Source organism: Entelurus aequoreus, linkage group LG22, assembly GCF_033978785.1.
Source record: "Entelurus aequoreus isolate RoL-2023_Sb linkage group LG22, RoL_Eaeq_v1.1, whole genome shotgun sequence".
Taxonomy (NCBI): Eukaryota; Metazoa; Chordata; class Actinopteri; order Syngnathiformes; family Syngnathidae; genus Entelurus; species Entelurus aequoreus.
In genome coordinates, this window is record NC_084752.1 from 10,192,520 (window position 1) to 10,210,414 (window position 17,895).

Sequence of the window (17,895 nt, forward strand, 5' to 3'; positions counted from 1 at the left end):
CCGGAAACTGGTACTTTAACTTTAACTTTTACCATATATTCAGTTAAACTGGCTAAGTTACTTCTATTGCTACAATGCTTAAGTTCACAACCTCAGATTTCCAGTATTTTTGCACCAATTCTGATTTGTATGCAGAGGCAGAAGATTGTCAAGTTGTGAAGTATTTTAAAAAAAACAACCCTAAGTGGGTTAAAGAACATGGAGGAAAGACTTGGGATATGAGCAGCGAGGGAGGAGAGTTACACATAAAGGTGGGTATGGAAGGCCTTCTGTGATTTTGCAGGTGACAGGAGTGGAATGAGGGATGGAAATAGAACAATGCTGAGCTTCTGAGGAAGCCCTCAAAGACTTCCATCTCAGAAGCTGATAAAAGGCCCTCCACTTCATATTGCCGCAACCCTCTTCTCTGGCTCAAACACATGCACACGCACATGCAGCTCTCTGAAGAGGAAATCTTCAAGCTTTGTGCGTCATGTGCCTGAGTGACAGATCACCAGGACGTGGCGGAGGATGATGGTTTCAAGCCGAGGAGATGTCTTGAAACAGAGTCACGGCAACGATCGTGGCGTGATAGAAGTCAAGTAAACATGGTAAACATACGAGAACACTGTAGTCAAAAAGCACAGTTCAGAACAGGCTACAGTCCAATTCACTGGTGATTTTAACATATATGATGTATCGCCGTGGTTCTCTAACGTTTTTCTTTAAGTACCACCTTAGAAAACACTCTCCCCAGGTCTCACCATAATCACGGGCACAAATAGACTAAAAAACAGTTTTTACCCAAGAGCCATAGTAGCATTAAACAGGCCCTGAGTGGGCGCAATGTCTCCGTCATGTCCTCATGTGTCATGTATTTTTATTTTTATACAATGTGCATGTGGAGGGGCGTGGCCTGCGGGCCTGCGGCGAAGCGGGATGTGCCAGGGCCGGCTTCGAGATCAGCGACAGGTGAGTAGATGGCCCACCTGGGCGCGTTTATCTAATCGCTCTGTTAAAGGGAGCAGCCGGGAAGGAGAGAGGGAGTTGTTGTTGATGGTGGCTGGAGTTGGAGCACGAGAGAGAACGAGGGCGAGAGCAGGATTCGCACAGACTAAAGAGAATTGCTGAAAAGCACTCGAGACTTTATTGAAAAAATAAAAACAGTGTCTGAAAGCCCTGGAAAGGAGCGGTGATGTCTGTGCTTGGTGGCCCGAAGAACCCGGAAGAAAGCGACTTCCACAGTGCAATAATTTTGTATGTGTATATGTATATATATGCATATGTATGGATATATGCATGTGTGTGGATATATAAATATACAAACCCCGTTTCCATATGAGTTGGGAATTGTGTTAGATGTAAATATAAACGGAATACAATGATTTGCAAATCATTTTCAACCCATATTTAGTTGAATATGCTACGAAGACAACATATTTGATGTTCAAACTGATAAACATTTTATTTTTTGCAAATAATCATTAACTTTAGAATTTGATGCCAGCAACACGTGACAAAGAAGTTGGGAAAGGTGGCAATAAATACTGATAAAGTTGAGGAATGCTCATCAAACACTTATTTGGAACATCCCACAGGTGAACAGGCAAATTGGGAACAGGTGGGTGCCATGATTGGGTATAAAAGTAGATTCCATGCAATGCTCAGTCATTCACAAACAAGGATGGGGCGAGGGTCACCACTTTGTCAACAAATGCGTGAGCAAATTGTTGAACAGTTTAAGAAAAACCTTTCTCAACCAGATATTGCAAGGAACTTAGAGATTTCACCATCTACGGTCCGTAATATCATCAAAGGGCTCAGAGAATCTGGAGAAATCACTGCACGTAAGCAGCTAAGCCCGTGACCTTCGATCCCTCAGGCTGTACTGCATCAACAAGCGACATCAGTGTGTAAAGGATATCACCACATGGGCTCAGGAACACTTCAGAAACCCACTGTCAGTAACTACAGTTGGTCGCTACTTCTGTAAGTGCAAGTTAAAACTCTCCTATGCAAGACGAAAACCGTTTATCAACAACACCCAGAAACGCCGTCGGCTTCACTGGGCCTGAGCTCATCTAAGATGGACTGATACAAAGTGGAAAAGTGTTCTGTGGTCTGACGAGTCCACATTTCAAATTGTTTTTGGAAACTGTGGACGTCGTGTCCTCCGGACCAAAGAGGAAAAGAAACATCCGGATTGTTCTAGGCGCAAAGTTGAAAAGCCAGCATCTGTGATGGTATGGGGGTGTATTAGTGACCAAGGCATGGGTAACTTACACATCTGTGAAGGCGCCATTAATGCTGAAAGGTACATACAGGTTTTGGAACAACATATGTTGCCATCCAAGCAACGTTACCATGGACGCCCCTGCTTATTTCAGCAAGACAATGCCAAGCCACGTGTTACATCAATGTGGCTTCATAGTAAAAGAATGCGGGTACTAGACTGGCCTGCCTGTAGTCCAGACCTGGACTGTTGTTAAAAGGAAAGGCCATGTAACACAGTGGTGAGCATGCCCTTTCCCAACTAGTTTGGCACGTGTTGCAGCCATGAAATTCTAAGTTAATTATTATTTGCAAAAAAAAAACAAGAGGAGCCAGATGAGGTGGTTCGGGCATCTGGTCAGGATGCCACCCAAACGCCTCCCTAGGGAGGTGTTTAGGACACGTCCGACCGGTAGGAGGCCACGGGGAAGACCCAGGACACGTTGGGAAGACTATGTCTCCCGGCTGGCCTGGGAACGCCTCGGGATCCCCCGGGAGGAGCTGGACGAAGTGGCTGGGGAGAGGGAAGTCTGGGCTTCCCTGCTTAAGCTGCTGCCCCCGCGACCCGACCTCGGATAAGCGGAAAAAGATGGATGGATGGATGGATGGAAAAAAAAAATAAAGTTTATGAGTTTGAACATCAAATATCTTGTCTTTGTAGTGCATTCAATTGAATATGGGTTTTAAATGATTTGCAAATAATTGTATTCCGTTTATATTTACATCTAACACAATTTCCCAACTCATATGGAAACGGGGTTTGTAGTAGAAATTAGGAGGAATATTGATCATTTCAGTTCCAAATGTTCACTTGTGGGAATATTTTGTCTTCAAAACCAATGAGCAAGATGAACCCATCAACACTGAAAAGTTAAAAGTTAAAGTACCAATGATTGTCTCACACACACACACTAGGTGTGGAGAAATTATTCTCTGCATTTGACCCATCACCCTTGATCACCCCCTGGGAGGTGAGGGGAGCAGTGAGCAGCAGAGGGAATAATTTTTGGTGATTTAAACCCCCAATTCCAACCCTTGATGCTGAGTGCCAAGCAGGGAGGTAATGGGTCCCATTTTTACAGTCTTTGGTATGACTCGTCCGGGGTTTGAACTCACAACCTACCGATCTCAGGGCGGACGCTCTAACCACCAGGCCCAGGCCCGGCCCTAACCAACCTGGCGCCCTAGGCAAGATTTTAGGTGGCGCCCCCCCCCACATCGGCAGTGAAGTGTATATACTCACAAGAAACCGAATAGCTTTGTCTTTGACCTTTTTTTTACTTAAAGAAAGAAAATCAACATATTATATGAGAATGTTATGTTATGATTATCTTTAACCGAATCACAGCAGTGCTCAATTTAAAAAACAGCATTCCCTCTCATGTGATATTGCTTAATTAACATTAATGATGTGCACTTTAACAACTAGGCTTACAACGATACCTAATATATAAAGGGGTGGAAAAGTGGCTATTACCTGCAGGGCAAACATTAGCTAACCAGACGGCAATAACAATGTAAACAAAAAACACCTGCTTAAAAGATCTAATACAAATGTCCCTGAGGAATGTAAGGTGGGAGTACTGTAATTACCTAACGTTACATTATTATTTTCCATAACAATTTAGCCCCCTCCACAATATTAACCTGACATTAAAACAGAACTAGCTATTTATTGATTAGCAATTGCTGAATCATGTAACATTAGCTTAATGCTAAAAAAGCCAGGTTACTGTCACATTCTGTAACAGACAAATAATTTAATGTAGGCTAACGTTACCTACCTGCTACCTCTGTCTTTTTCTCGTTTCTCCTCCTCTTCTTTTCTATTTTTCTTCCCTGGGTACCTGACAGTTTTGGCCGTTTTGACATCTTGTGTTGAAGGGAGGGGGCGCACCATGCGGGGGGATGAGGATGGGGGGGGGTATAATGTTGTAAGAAATAATATTTCTATTAAATAGGCTTTACTTTGCATTTTAATTAACGTGGGATTATTTTTTGTATTTAGAAATAATAGTACCAACTTTTTTTTTTTTTTTTTTTTTTTTTTTCTCCAACATTTGTGGCACTGGCGTGGCGCCCCCTGATGGACAGCGCCCTCAGCATTTGCCTATACGGCCTATGCCACGGGCCGGCCCTGACTAGGCCACTGAGTACAGTTTAAGTCAGTAGGTTACAAGCAAGCAAGGTCAAAATTGCAGATCTTATTAAAAACAAATGCATACGAGTTTAGTGGGTTGGCAAGAAGAAAGAGGTCTGATCTGCATGATCATCACCACGGCGCACAGTCGTGATGATACGGCGGTACGCTAAATAATAGATCACAATGATTCTGTGATTGTCTTTTGTTTTGATAGCGTGCAGTGTGACGAGGCACAGGATGTGCTTCGCAGTTTAACTTTACGCACTGCACTGCTCGACAGTTTTTGCGCCACGTCTGCCCCGTCACCCGCCTCGTTTTAAGAAGATACGTTTGCAGCAGTAAGAGATAGCTGTCACGCGTCGCTCCTAAAATTAGCCTGCGACAACTCTCTGCGGGGGTGGGGGAGAAAAACTGAATGAAGTTGAACACACAGGGCCAAAGATGATCTCACCCTGTTGCAACCGGAGAGATGACTAAAAATGACTCTAATTTTCTCTGAAATGAAAGGCGGGAAAATAAAGGCTGGGGCAAAGGGTGACTGATTACAATGATGAGAGAAGAGAGAGCTGCAGGAAAACAGACTTGTTCATGGTTGTTCTACCATTGATGTGTCAGCCGCAGACACGCTATAGTTCTATCATTCGTGACTTTTGCTAAACGTGATAGCAGAGGACTGTATTGGCCGTGGGGAGGGGGAGATGCTTTGAAAGAGATATGCTAATTTAGCAGAGGAGCATCAAATATGTCACAATAAATAGTCAAGACACTTTTAAGTCAAATATCCTTCAGAAGCTTCTCACCACAACCTACTTTTAGTGAAGGAAGGGAGCTTCAAAGCTCTATTAGTCCATTAATTGGTCCATTTTAAACATTAATGGACCTCCGCCGTTGAGGTCTTCACCGTATCCCTGGCTAGGGGGCAGTCAGCCAAGGGCCACCTGGGGTAACAGTAGTAAAGGGGTTAACCTCCTAGTGCCCCAAGACCCCGTAGAGGAGCCTCCACTGCCGGATGTACTTTAACGTCATGCCCAGGACAGACAGACAGACAGACAGACAGACAGACAGACAGACAGACAGACAGACAGACAGACAGACAGACAGACAGACAGACAGACAGACAGACAGACAGACAGACAGACAGACAGACAGACAGACAGACAGACAGACATACATACATACATACATACATACATACATACATACATACATACATACATACATACATACACACACACACACACACACACACACACACACACACACACACACACACACACACACACACACACACACACACACACACACACACACACACACACACACACACACACACACACACACACACACACACACACACACACACACACACACACACACACACACACACACACACACACTCATATATGTACAATGACAAATCCATACACAGGCCAGACAGCGATCAAACCCCGGCACCTCACTGCCCATAATGTTCTATATTTTCAATTGAGCATATAAAATGTTGGTGTTGTTTACTTGAGCCATATTGCAGTCAACACGTATCTCTTATGTGTGACTTCCATCTACTGGTCACACTTATCATTACACCACGTACCAAATAAAAGGGTTAGGGTTAGGGTTAGGGTCACCCTAACCCTAGCCCTGCTTCGAGGTCGGTAAGCACAACCAAAATTATTAAGTACATTAAAGTTAAAGTTAAAGTACCAATGATTGTCACACACACACACGAGGTGTGGCGAAATTATTCTCTGCATTTGACCCATCACCCTTGATCCCCCCCTGGGAGGTGAGGGGAGCAGTGAGCAGCAGCGGTGGCCGCGCCCGGGAATCATTTTTGGTGATTTAACCCCCAATTCCAACCCTCAATTTGAGGAAATGAAAGGATTTTAAGTGCACCTTATAGTCCGAAAAATACGGTAATTATAATAAATAAATGATAAATGGGTTATACTTGTATAGCGCTTTTCTACCTTCAAGGTACTCAAAGCGCTTTGACAGTATTTCCACATTCACCCATTCACACACACATTCACACACTGATGGCGGGAGCTGCCATGCAAGGCGCTAACCAGCAGCCATCAGGAGCAAGGGTGAAGTGTCTTGCCCAAGGACACAACGGACGTGACTAGGATGGTAGAAGGTGGGGATTGAACCCCAGTAACCAGCAACCTTCCGATTGCTGGCACGGCCACTCTACCAACTTCGCCACGCCGTCCATTAATTGGTCCATTAATAAACATGACCAGTGCTAATAAAACAAAGGAAAATGCAATATGTAAACCGTCTCTTTCGCTCCTCATTTTCCTCCCTTCTTTTCATCATTGATGTCTGATTTTTTTCTTTTGTTTCAAGTCTTTTAAGTTCTGCATCAAAGTTCAGTGGAAACAATACACGACACTAACACAGTCAGCATTTGGGAACCATGCAGGGTTTTTGATCTGCGACTCCTTTGTCTTTCTTCTCATTTCTCGAGGAAGAAAGTATGAATGTCATTTTTTATTTTATGACGATCATTTTGTTTTAGTTTGAAATTCCGCTAAAAAAAATGTTTTTGCGTTAGTGACTTCTGTGCCCTGACAATCCTGTGAACCCTGACAAGAATTATTTTGAATTGCTGGTGTGTTAAAGCTACAATTTAAACCATCCTGGATCAAAGCTCTCTGAATGTTGACATGATTTACAGCAGCCAGGCTTTCTTTCAGTTTCCTGTTGACTCCAACATGATTTGTACCCTTGCCAGACCTGATGGTGGAGAATGGGCTTCATCTGCAGGTGAACATCATTACAGCATCCATACAATAACCTGTATCCAGAGTACAGTATGTGTTGCAATATAGTCACTATATTGCAACACATACTGTACTATATTATAGTGCATCTGGAAAGTATTAACAGCACTTACATTTTTCCACATTTTGTTATGTTACAGCCTTATTAAATAATGAAATAAAATAATAATGTAAAAATATTTTTTTTACATTTTTTACAAAATTAGAAATTCACTTGTACATGTCAGGAGGTGGATTTTTACGCAGCTTGCTGCGAGATTTGTTCCCCCGGGATGCAAACGGACCAGGTAGGAACATTTTTTAATCTCTCTATTATGGGTACAAACAAAAGGTGCTCCCAAGGCGAAGGCACGAACTTGGCGCAGGGAACAAAACAAACACTTTAACGTAAACTATGAACATAAAACAAACAACACTTACTGTGGCTTGAAAAGAGCAGCATGAACTATGACATGAGCAGAGCATGAAATGAGCACAAGCATTAAACTATCAATGTCGCCAGACCGACTAACTGACAACGATAGGCTTAAATAATAATCTCCTGATTAGAACAGGTGCGCGCATAAGGCAGGTGAAACTAATGAGTAGTCATGGAAACCAAAACAAACAAGAGTGCACAAAAACAGGAACTATGGAGTCCAAAAACCAACAGAACATAACCAAACAAAACATGATCTAGACCACAGATCATGACAGTACATAAGTAATTCACAGCTCAATATCTTTGGGCAGTTTCCTGCTGTGATATTTAAAGGCCTACTGAAAGCCACTACTATCGACCATGCAGTCTGATAGTTTATATATCAATGATGAAATCTTAACATTGCAACACATGCCAATACGGCCGGGTTAACTTATAAAGTGCAATTTTAAAATTCCCGCCACACTTCCGGTTGAAAAACTCCTTTGGATATGATTTATGGGCGTGACGTCACAAAATCCACGAGAGTGGTTGGACCACATCGAACCCGATACAGAAACCTCTTGTTTTCTTCGATAAAATTCCACAGTATTCTGGACATCTGTGTTGGTGAATCTTTTGCAATTTGTTTAATGAACAATGGAGGCTGCAAAGAAGAACGTTATAAGTGGGATCGATCGGTGTATTAGCGGCTAAGTACAATACTTACAGCAACCCACGTAGGACTACTTACTTAGCAGACGCCTAGCCGATGCTTGCCGCCAAACCCACGGATGAAGTCCTTCGTCGCGCCGTTGATCGCTGGAACGCAGGTGAGCACGGCTGTTGATGGGAAGATGAGGGCTGGCTGGCGTAGGTGGAGCGCTAATGTTTTTAGCATAGTTCTGTGAGGTCCGGATACTAAGTTGCTAAATTAGCTTCTAGCGTCGTTAGCAACAGCATTGTTAAGCCTTACCAGGCTGAGAATTTTTAACCGTGTAGTTACATGTACATGGTTTAATAGTATTGTTGATCTTCTGTCTATCCTTCCAGTCAGGGGTTTATTTATTTTGTTTCTATCTTCATTTGAGAACGATGCTATCACGTTAGCTCAGTAGCTAAGTGTGTCACCGATGTATTGTCGTGGAGATAAAAGTCACTTTAAATGTCCATTTCGCGTGCTCGACTCTCATTTTCAAGAGGATATAGTATCCGAGGTGGTTTAAAATACAAATCCGTGATCCACAATAGAAAAAGGAGAGAGTGTGGAATCCAATGAGCCAGCTTGTACCTAAGTTACGGTCAGAGCGAAAAAAGATACGTCCATCACTGCCTCTCTAGTCCTTCACTGTAACGTTCCTCATCTACGAATCTTTCATCCTCGCTCAAATTAATGGGGTAATCGTCGCTTTCTCGGTCCGAATCTCTCGCTCCATTGTAAACAATGGGGAATTGTGAGGAATACTAGCTCCTGTGACGTCACGCTACTTCCGGTACAGGCAAGGCTTTTTTTATCAGCGAGCAAAAGTTGCAAACTTTATCGTCGATGTTCTCTACTAAATCCTTTCAGCAAAAATATGGCAATATCGCGAAATGATCAAGTATGACACACAGAATGGATCTGCTATCCCCGTTTAAATAAAAAAAATCATTTCAGTAGGCCTTTAAATGTTTTATTAATGTTTTGTTTCTAAAATAATAGCTTGTATAGTAGTAAAAGAGACTAGGAATATGAAAATAAACAAGGGTTAGATTTAAAATATCAGGGAGTAATTAACTCACAATTTTAATCACTTTCATTATACTGTCATTGTACAGAATTACGCATGTGGGCGCCATTAAAGCCCATTGAGTAATTAATTCTTTAAATGTTAAATTTTTAAACATGGCACAATGTAAACGATGTAATTTAAGTAAATAAAGTTCCGTATTTTTCGGACTATAAGTCGCAGTTTTATTTTTAGTTTGGCCGGGCTACAGTGCGATTTATATATGTTTTTTTCCTTCTTTATTATGCATTTTCGGCAGGTGCGACTTATACTCCGGTGCGACTTATACTCCGAAAAATACGGTAGTTAAAAAGTTGCCAGGTGCTGTAGTTGACAGACTATTTAGTCTGCGTTGGCACAAAAAGGGCACAGTGAGTCAAAGTAAGACAGTAATTAGCACATAATTTCTCGGTACGATTCAAAATAGTAACATCATAAAATAATAACATTTAAGTATAATAATACCCATATGTCAGCGTATTGTATTGATTACCTTCGAAACTTGGGCTTTATCACAGGTTTTTCTGTATTTTTACAATTTTGGCAAACTTGCTTTTTCAATTTGATATGAAATTAACCAAATGCTTTCAATAAACCACTGAAGTCGACAATTACGTGCAAAAACAGATTGCGTAAACCCGAGCGCACAGGCGCTCTGAATGAGCCTGCACGCAGTATTGTAATAAATAATACAAAGCATAAATTAAGTTAGTGTAGTGATTTCAATATCAAATCCATTTAGATGCTTTATGTAATTACTGTACATATATACTTAATATCTGTATCACTACACTAGGGTTTTACGGTATACCGGTACTAATGAAGTACCACAGTACTATTGGATTAAAAATGGTACTATAATGCCTCGGAAAAATACCGGTTCTATTTTTGTTATTTTATGACATTAAGGCATGCCGTGGTCACGACGTGCTGGAGCAGAGGTGCATGTTCGGCAAAGCTACATGTGCATTGCATCAACAATAGAAATATACTTGCAGAGGCACTCTGGACTGTTGGCAACACGATCATCAAGCTCGTTGGATTACGTGGAGGCAAGAGTCCCGTCACTCAAAATCATTCTCTTTTTAAGATTATACGAGAGGAAGTCCCCTGGGGAACACCAAAATTGTATATGTTCCATTGAAAATATAGAACATTACACACGGCACTCAAAAATCTATCAAAATGTTTTAGTGCGACTTTGGTAAGCTATGAAGCCGCACCGCTTGATGGATTGTACTGTGCTTCTACATACGAGTATTATTATGGTGTGTATAAGGTAAGACATATTATGTGGCAATTTGTTTCGCAATATTATTGAAAAGCTACTTTTCTTACCTTCTGGTACCTGCTGATCTGTACTTGGGATCTGCATAAATCCTGAAAATTTGTGCCCGTCCACCTTTGTAGTCCGTGGAGATGCCGTAGTCGGTACTGCTTCTTTTTCTCTATCTTCTTGTTATGGGACCATGAAAGCGCTAAAACATACCGGTGTAGTGAGTTTACATTATTCACCCAAAGAATTTTGGTTATTAGAGAGTTCTGGTCGGACGGTTTTCACGGGACACATTTCTGGCGTTGTTGTTTCCGAATGAGGAGATGCTGCTCTGTTATTGATTGAAGTAAAGTCTGAATGTCATTAAAACAGTTAGCTCCATCTTTTGACACTTCTTCCACCCCCGTCCTTGCACGCTACACCGCTACAACAAAGATGACGGGGAGAAGACGCTGTCGAAGGTGAGCCACGTAAATAAGACTGCCCACAAAACGACGCATCCTGAAGCGACTCTCAGAAAGCGACTTGAAGATGATCTGTAAAACATCATCTATGCAACATTTTGACCGAAGAACCACCATTACATTAGAATCAGAATCAGAAATATTTTATTAATCCCCAAGGGGAAGTTAAGATTTTCAGCACAATCCCATTCAAGATCAGACAAATATTACAAGGAGACAGAACGGGATCGCTGACGGGTCTGCCAACTTTCGGCGCCCCATACAAAATGGGTGAGAAACAGCTAAACGCTGGGGAGAGGTGGGTGAGAAAAAAAAAATCTGTCCAAGCCTCGGTCCCTGGAGAGGGGGTCCAGACTGAGGCCAAGGAGAGAAAAACCCTCATAGCCATAGCACACATAAGCATGTGTGTAAGAGGGAAACATCAAAGAACACAAAGGACATTAAAGACATTAAAAGAGCAGAGCTGATGCACTTCTACACACAGCCACAAAAGTAAAACAACAACAACAACACAAATATATATATACACTGTTGTGGCCTCTGCTGTGTTCCACGCCATCGTCCGCTGGGGTTGGGGGGAGCATGGCCAGAGACAGGAGCAGACCCAACAAAGCAACCACGAGAGCTGACTCCACCCTCGGCCGCCCACTAACTCTCGGCCAGTGTCCAGTCCGCATGGTCCTTTGTGTTCTTTGATGTTTCCCTCTTACACACATGCTTATGTGTGCTATGGCTATGAGTCATTTTTTTCCCTTGGCCTCAGTCTAGACCCCCTCTCCAGGGGCCCAGGCTTAGACCAATTTTTTTATTTTTTTTTCTCCCACCCCCCACCCCACTTGTTTACCCGTATCTCCCCTTTTTTGTAAGGGTCGCCGGAAGTTGGCAGACCCGTCAGCGATCCTGTTCTGTCTCCCTGTAATGTTTGTCTGATTTTGAATGGGAATGTGTTTAAATTTTTTTATTTCCCCTCGGGGATTAATAAAGTATTTCTGATTCTGATTCTAATGAGTGAGGATGCGTCTAAAGAGACCGTGTCTGATACCTGCTCATTCAATGTGGTCTACATGTCATGTAGACCAGTGGTCCCCAACAGGCCCGGCCCTAACCAATCTGGCGCCCTAGGCAAGATTTTAGGTGGCGCCCCCCACATCGGCAGTGAAGTGTATATACTCACAAGAAACCGAATAGCTTTGTCTTTGACCTTTTTTTTTACTTAAAGAAAGCAAATTAAAAATCAGAATAGTTAACAAGATTAAAAAATATATGGATAAATAAATGAATACAAAAAATAAAAAATTAATATATGAAATACAATATTTTTTACATACATAAACACAAAATAAAACGTGTCAACAAGTTGCATAAAATAAATTAAAAATACAATATAAATAAGGCACTGCACAAAACAAGATATCAAACCAGTATGACTTTAACAACTATATTACAAAAAAAGGGGATCCTACAGAGTTCTCTATTTGTACTTTTTAAAATTGCATTAACTAGAATGACTTACAAAATACTGTACACCAGGGAGTACTGTAATTACCTATCGTTACATTATTATTTTCCATAGCAATTTAGCCCCCTCCACAATATTAACCCGACGTTAAAACAGAACTAGCTATTTATTGATTAGCAATTGCAGAATCATGTAACATTAGCTTAATGCTAAAAAGCCAGGTTACTATCACATTCTGTAACAGACAAATAATTTCATGTAGGCTAACGTTACCTACCTGCTACGTCTGTCTTTTTCTCGTTTCTCCTCCTCTTCTATTTTTTTTTCTTATTTATTTTTTTTCTTAAAGGAATACAATCATGTGTGCTTACGGACTGTATCCCTGCAGACTGTATTGATCTATATTGACATACACATACACAATATGTATATATTGTGTTTTTTATGTTGATTTAATAAAAAAAAAAAATATATATATATATATATTTTTTTAAATTTCTTGCGCGGCCCGGTACCAATCGGTACCGGTCCGCGGCCCGGTGGTTGGGGACCACTGATGTAGACCACAAGGAAGTGTTTTCCATTTAGAAAAAAAATTATAATGATATGACTAATTTAATGCGCTCTATAATCCGGTGCGCTTTATATATGAAAAAACATCAAAAAATAGACCATTCATCAGCGGTGCGCCTTATAATCCGGTGCACCCTATGGTCCGGAAAATCCGGTAGTTTAAAAAACAAACTGGATGTAGTGTTTTGACGTTGTCCTTCAGTTTAGAAATTGTGTTGTCAACTAAAACTAAAACATTTATCCATAACAAAACTGACTGGACGACATGGAGTTTCTACAACCATAACTTTTTGTCACAAGTGCTGATAACATTAGGCTGGTCTCAACTAAGTGACGTGAAAACCGACCAAACCACACTGTAATGAAACCAAACACATCAGGCCTGTGGCGCTCACGAGTTGCTTGTCGGTTGGGTCGGCCGACCCAATTAAAATGACCCCTTACCCTCCTAAAAACAAACTCACATCCACAAGGCCTTGTTTATGTACCACGTGTGCGTGTGGGATGGTTTATAATGATGCCGGCCCGCTGTGATGGCACAGTTAGACGTTGACAAACTAGCGCTAAAGTGGAGGAACTCCAGCCATTATTATGGAATTGAAAGACGGCCATCTTTTTTTTCTCCGATACAACAAGAGAAGAAAGGCGTCATCACGGCGCATGAGACCAAAGACCATCTTCAAGGTTACTCGTCAAAACCCAAACCCCCTTGACCCACAGATGCTGGCAGGTGCCCTTCCCCGATGGATAGTCTGTTGTGGGATTGTCAGAAGCCTCAGAAGAGGTAAGTAGAGCCAGGTTAAGATTCTCCTGTCAATATAATTTTTTTTTTTTTTTTTTTAAAAAGCTGAGCCTTTGAAGAGACACCAAGACGCATCTTTCATCTCCCGTTCTTTTTAAAATGAAAAGAAGTGTCGACATTTCAAGAATCTTTTAATGTTCGGCCTTTGAATATTTTTTTTTTTTTTAGACACTAATTTTAACATCTTCAAGGGAGAAGTGAAGTTCATGCTTTTCGGTTCTTTTGTCTGCTGTCTCTAACCCTTTTTTCTATCTTGATAGATTCCTAAAAATGAGAGTTGTTCAAAGAAAGATTCGTGAAAGGCAAGGCAGGATAGGAATGTTGGTGACATGTTTGCTACTTGACCATATAAACAAGACACTTTTCACCCTGGGGCTCTTTTCTTTTCTTTTGTAGTTTACAAAACACTCAGGCGAACAATTTCCCTTGTGGATCATTAAAGTTTGTCTAAGTCTAAGTTTGTCTAAGGCAGGGGTGTCCAAACTTTTTACACTGAGGGCCACACACTGAAAAATCAAAGCAAGCGGGGGCCATTTTTATATTTTTTTATTTTAAAAACCAATACAATATATGTATAAAAAATTTACATTTAGGCCTCCACTCAGGCTTGATCCCGGGGACCACAAAGGGTTTTGGTAAAAAATATATAAAAAATGTGTCATTATTCAGTATTATTATTTTTATTATTATTCAAGTTTTAAATCCCTAGATCAACTTGAGGTCTATCTGTCAATATAACGTTTTTAAAGATTTAAGTCGTATGCTCTTTTTGTCAAAGAAAACCCTGTTTTTTTATGGAAAAAACACAAAATATGCATTGTTTTCACCCAATAACATTTTTAAGTGGAATATTTCAGATTATATAATAATTGGAGCCTTAAAAAGGACAATAACTCATAACACCATTGATTTTAATTCATTATTATCTTTTGAGCGATGACACTTAAAAACAAATCACACAAAAATTATTGGGGAACCAAAAGGGTCCTACTCATTAAAGTGTTAAAAAATAAATGATACCTTTTTTTTACTGTTTATTTTTAACACAATAATCTCGAGATCAACTTCAGATCTATCCGTCAATTATAAGTTTTATTGTTGTTTATGTTTTTCGTTTGTTCGTTTTAGGCCCTTCTTTAAAAAAAAAAAAAAACAGCTCAATTTTTTATATAGCAAACACAAAATATGCAAAATTTTCCCCAAAAAATATCTCATAGTGCAATATTTAATGTGACGTAATTGGAGCCTTGGATAGGTAAATAATTCATTAATAACATTGATTTTGATTAATTATTATTTTTTAAAGAAAGAAACAGCCTGCATGGCAGCTTTGTGTTATTAGAGTGAACATTGCAACATTTTCTTGTTACATTTCACCTGTTTGGTCTTTCATACCACTTTTTATGTTTTTTATTTTTTTAATCGTATTTTACAATGGGCCGTGGGGCCGTTAAAAAATTACCTGCGGGCCGCAAATGGCCCCCAGGCCGCACTTTGGACATCCCTGGTCTAAGGCAAATATATATTTTCAAGAGGCAAACACACTTTTTGAATCACTATGCATAATTGACCGACCGAGCCTTATTAGTGACCTGAAACTAGTGTTGTCCCGATACCAACGTTTTGGTACAGGTACCAAAATGTATTTCGATACTTTTCGATACTTTTCTAAATAAAGGGGACCACAAAAAATGGCATTATTGGCTTTATTTTAACAAAAAATCTTAGGGTACATTAAACACATGTTTCTTTTTGCAAGTTTGTCCTTAAATAAAATAGTGAACTTACAAGACAACTTGTCTTTTATAAGTAAGTAAGAGTGTTTGCACCAAACATTTTTGGGTAAAGTTTAGAAAACGTTGTTTCCCGCAGGGAAAAGAGGTAGCTGAAACACGCAAGCATTCTCTCCACGTACTGGAATAAAAGATTGACAAAATAATGTATAAAGTTCTGTGTTAAATAATGTATAGTATTTGTTGGCGTTCCGTTCAAAAACATTGTGAAACAGGTGAATTGAAGCAGCTGTATGATGTCAGTAATTTTGCTTTTCTGTCTTTTATCCACTCCTTACTTTCTTTACTGTTGTTTTTTTTACTACAAAGAAACTACATTGCATCTATGTTTGGAATCATCTAACAAAAGCATCACATTATATCAGGTAAATAAATAAAGCCCTGGCACTTCTCACAGCCTCCCAAAGTATTTCGAGTCTTCCCAAGGCTGACTCTCATTGACGTTTAAATGGACAGCTCTTGGGCACAAGCTTTCCAAGGGGAAATGGTGGGAAGGATGAAGGGAAAGATGTAGGACGGCTTGTTCACGTATGTCCTAAAGCTACTACAGGTAAAATCTATGCATTTTAGCTCTAAATGTATCCCATGCTTGCATAAAAAGTTAGCATGCTGACAGGGGAACAGCTAGCAGTGGCGGGCCGTGCGTTTCCCACCTAGGCCTTCAGTGATGTCCGACTTCAATGATTACTGTCAGGTTCAAACGCTGATGACATCTATTAAACAAGACAAGAAGCAAATAATTAAACAGAGACGGAATTAAATTTGGCTCAATTTGAGGAGAGACGTACGGACACAGTACCCTTGTACAGTGTCTCAGCACGCTCTGCCAAAAGATTGCACGCCTCCTTCTTTTATTTGGACCTTCCCTGACCACATGGCCACAGCTGTTTCTAAGGGACGAGGGTCGTAAACAGTTCACAGAAAAGGTCGTAAACAGTTCACATAAAAGGTCGGTTCAAAAAAGAGGTCGTAAAAGAGTTCAAAAAGAGGTTCGTAAAACAGTTGAAAAAGAGGTCGTCTGGAAATTAGGCAGATCCTGCCTTCTCGCCGCTTTGTAGTCCTTGGGTTAAAACACAATACATGAAAGAAAACAGAAACCCCTTCACGTTGCTTTCCATCCTACACAGTGGAGTTTTACAAGCCTTCTTGGTAGGTTCAAAGACAGCTTTTGTCTTCTTGCCAGGAACTCATTTCAACACAAAGTTTTTGTGATAACTTAGATACAATTATTCTAACATTTACCTCTCAAAATATCATATGTAATGTCACCACATGACCATTGCTGGAGAAATACTATACAGCAGGGGTGGGCAATTAATTTTTACCGGGGGCCGCATGATCTACCCGAGCACTGCTGGAGGGCCACATCGACAATATTTCAATTACATTTTGCTCAATATTATTTTTGATGCATACCGTAAGATAAATAATAATAATAATAATAATAATAATTAATAATAATAGTAATACTTCAACATAGTGTGTGTAACAGCATCCCATGACTAATATAAATAAATTAACATTAATAATAAATGACAGTAAAATAAGCACACGTATGACTGAGGAGTCATAGTGTAACTTTGTGTGGTGTTTGAGTTGTCCGACTTTTTGTGTGGCCATAAACGCACCAGTGGTTTAGTGCTATGCGTGTTGATGACAGATGACAAGTTGGTTTTGGCCTGGTTTGTACGGCAGAAAATGACTAGTTTTTCGAGATAGAATTTTTTTACTCATGTTTTTGGTGTGGTTATGTCCGAATATAAACAGTTTTGTTCAATAAAGTGATCGATATAATTCCTGTCCTCGAAGCATCTCGATAGACGTTACAATAATTGAACGGTGTTCAATTGAACGGTGTTGACGAACACCATTAGGGCCGCTTGTTGTCACTGTCACTCAAAGTTGCATTGCAAAATTCCATAGAATAAATATGTTTATTTTGTTTAGAATTCAGATGGGATTTGATTTGGTGCGCGGCATATACTTGCTGCGCGCAGCAGACGCTTGAGCAGTGCGCAATTGCGCAGGCACGCACCTTAGGTGAGGGGACGTTGCTTTGCAGTTCATGTGTTGTTGAAAACACGGCATTCCTCATCAACTTTTCTCTTTTTAGCGTCTCGGGTGTAAACCGTGCATCACTTGTCGCTGCATGTGCACCTTCACTCGCAGGTTACACA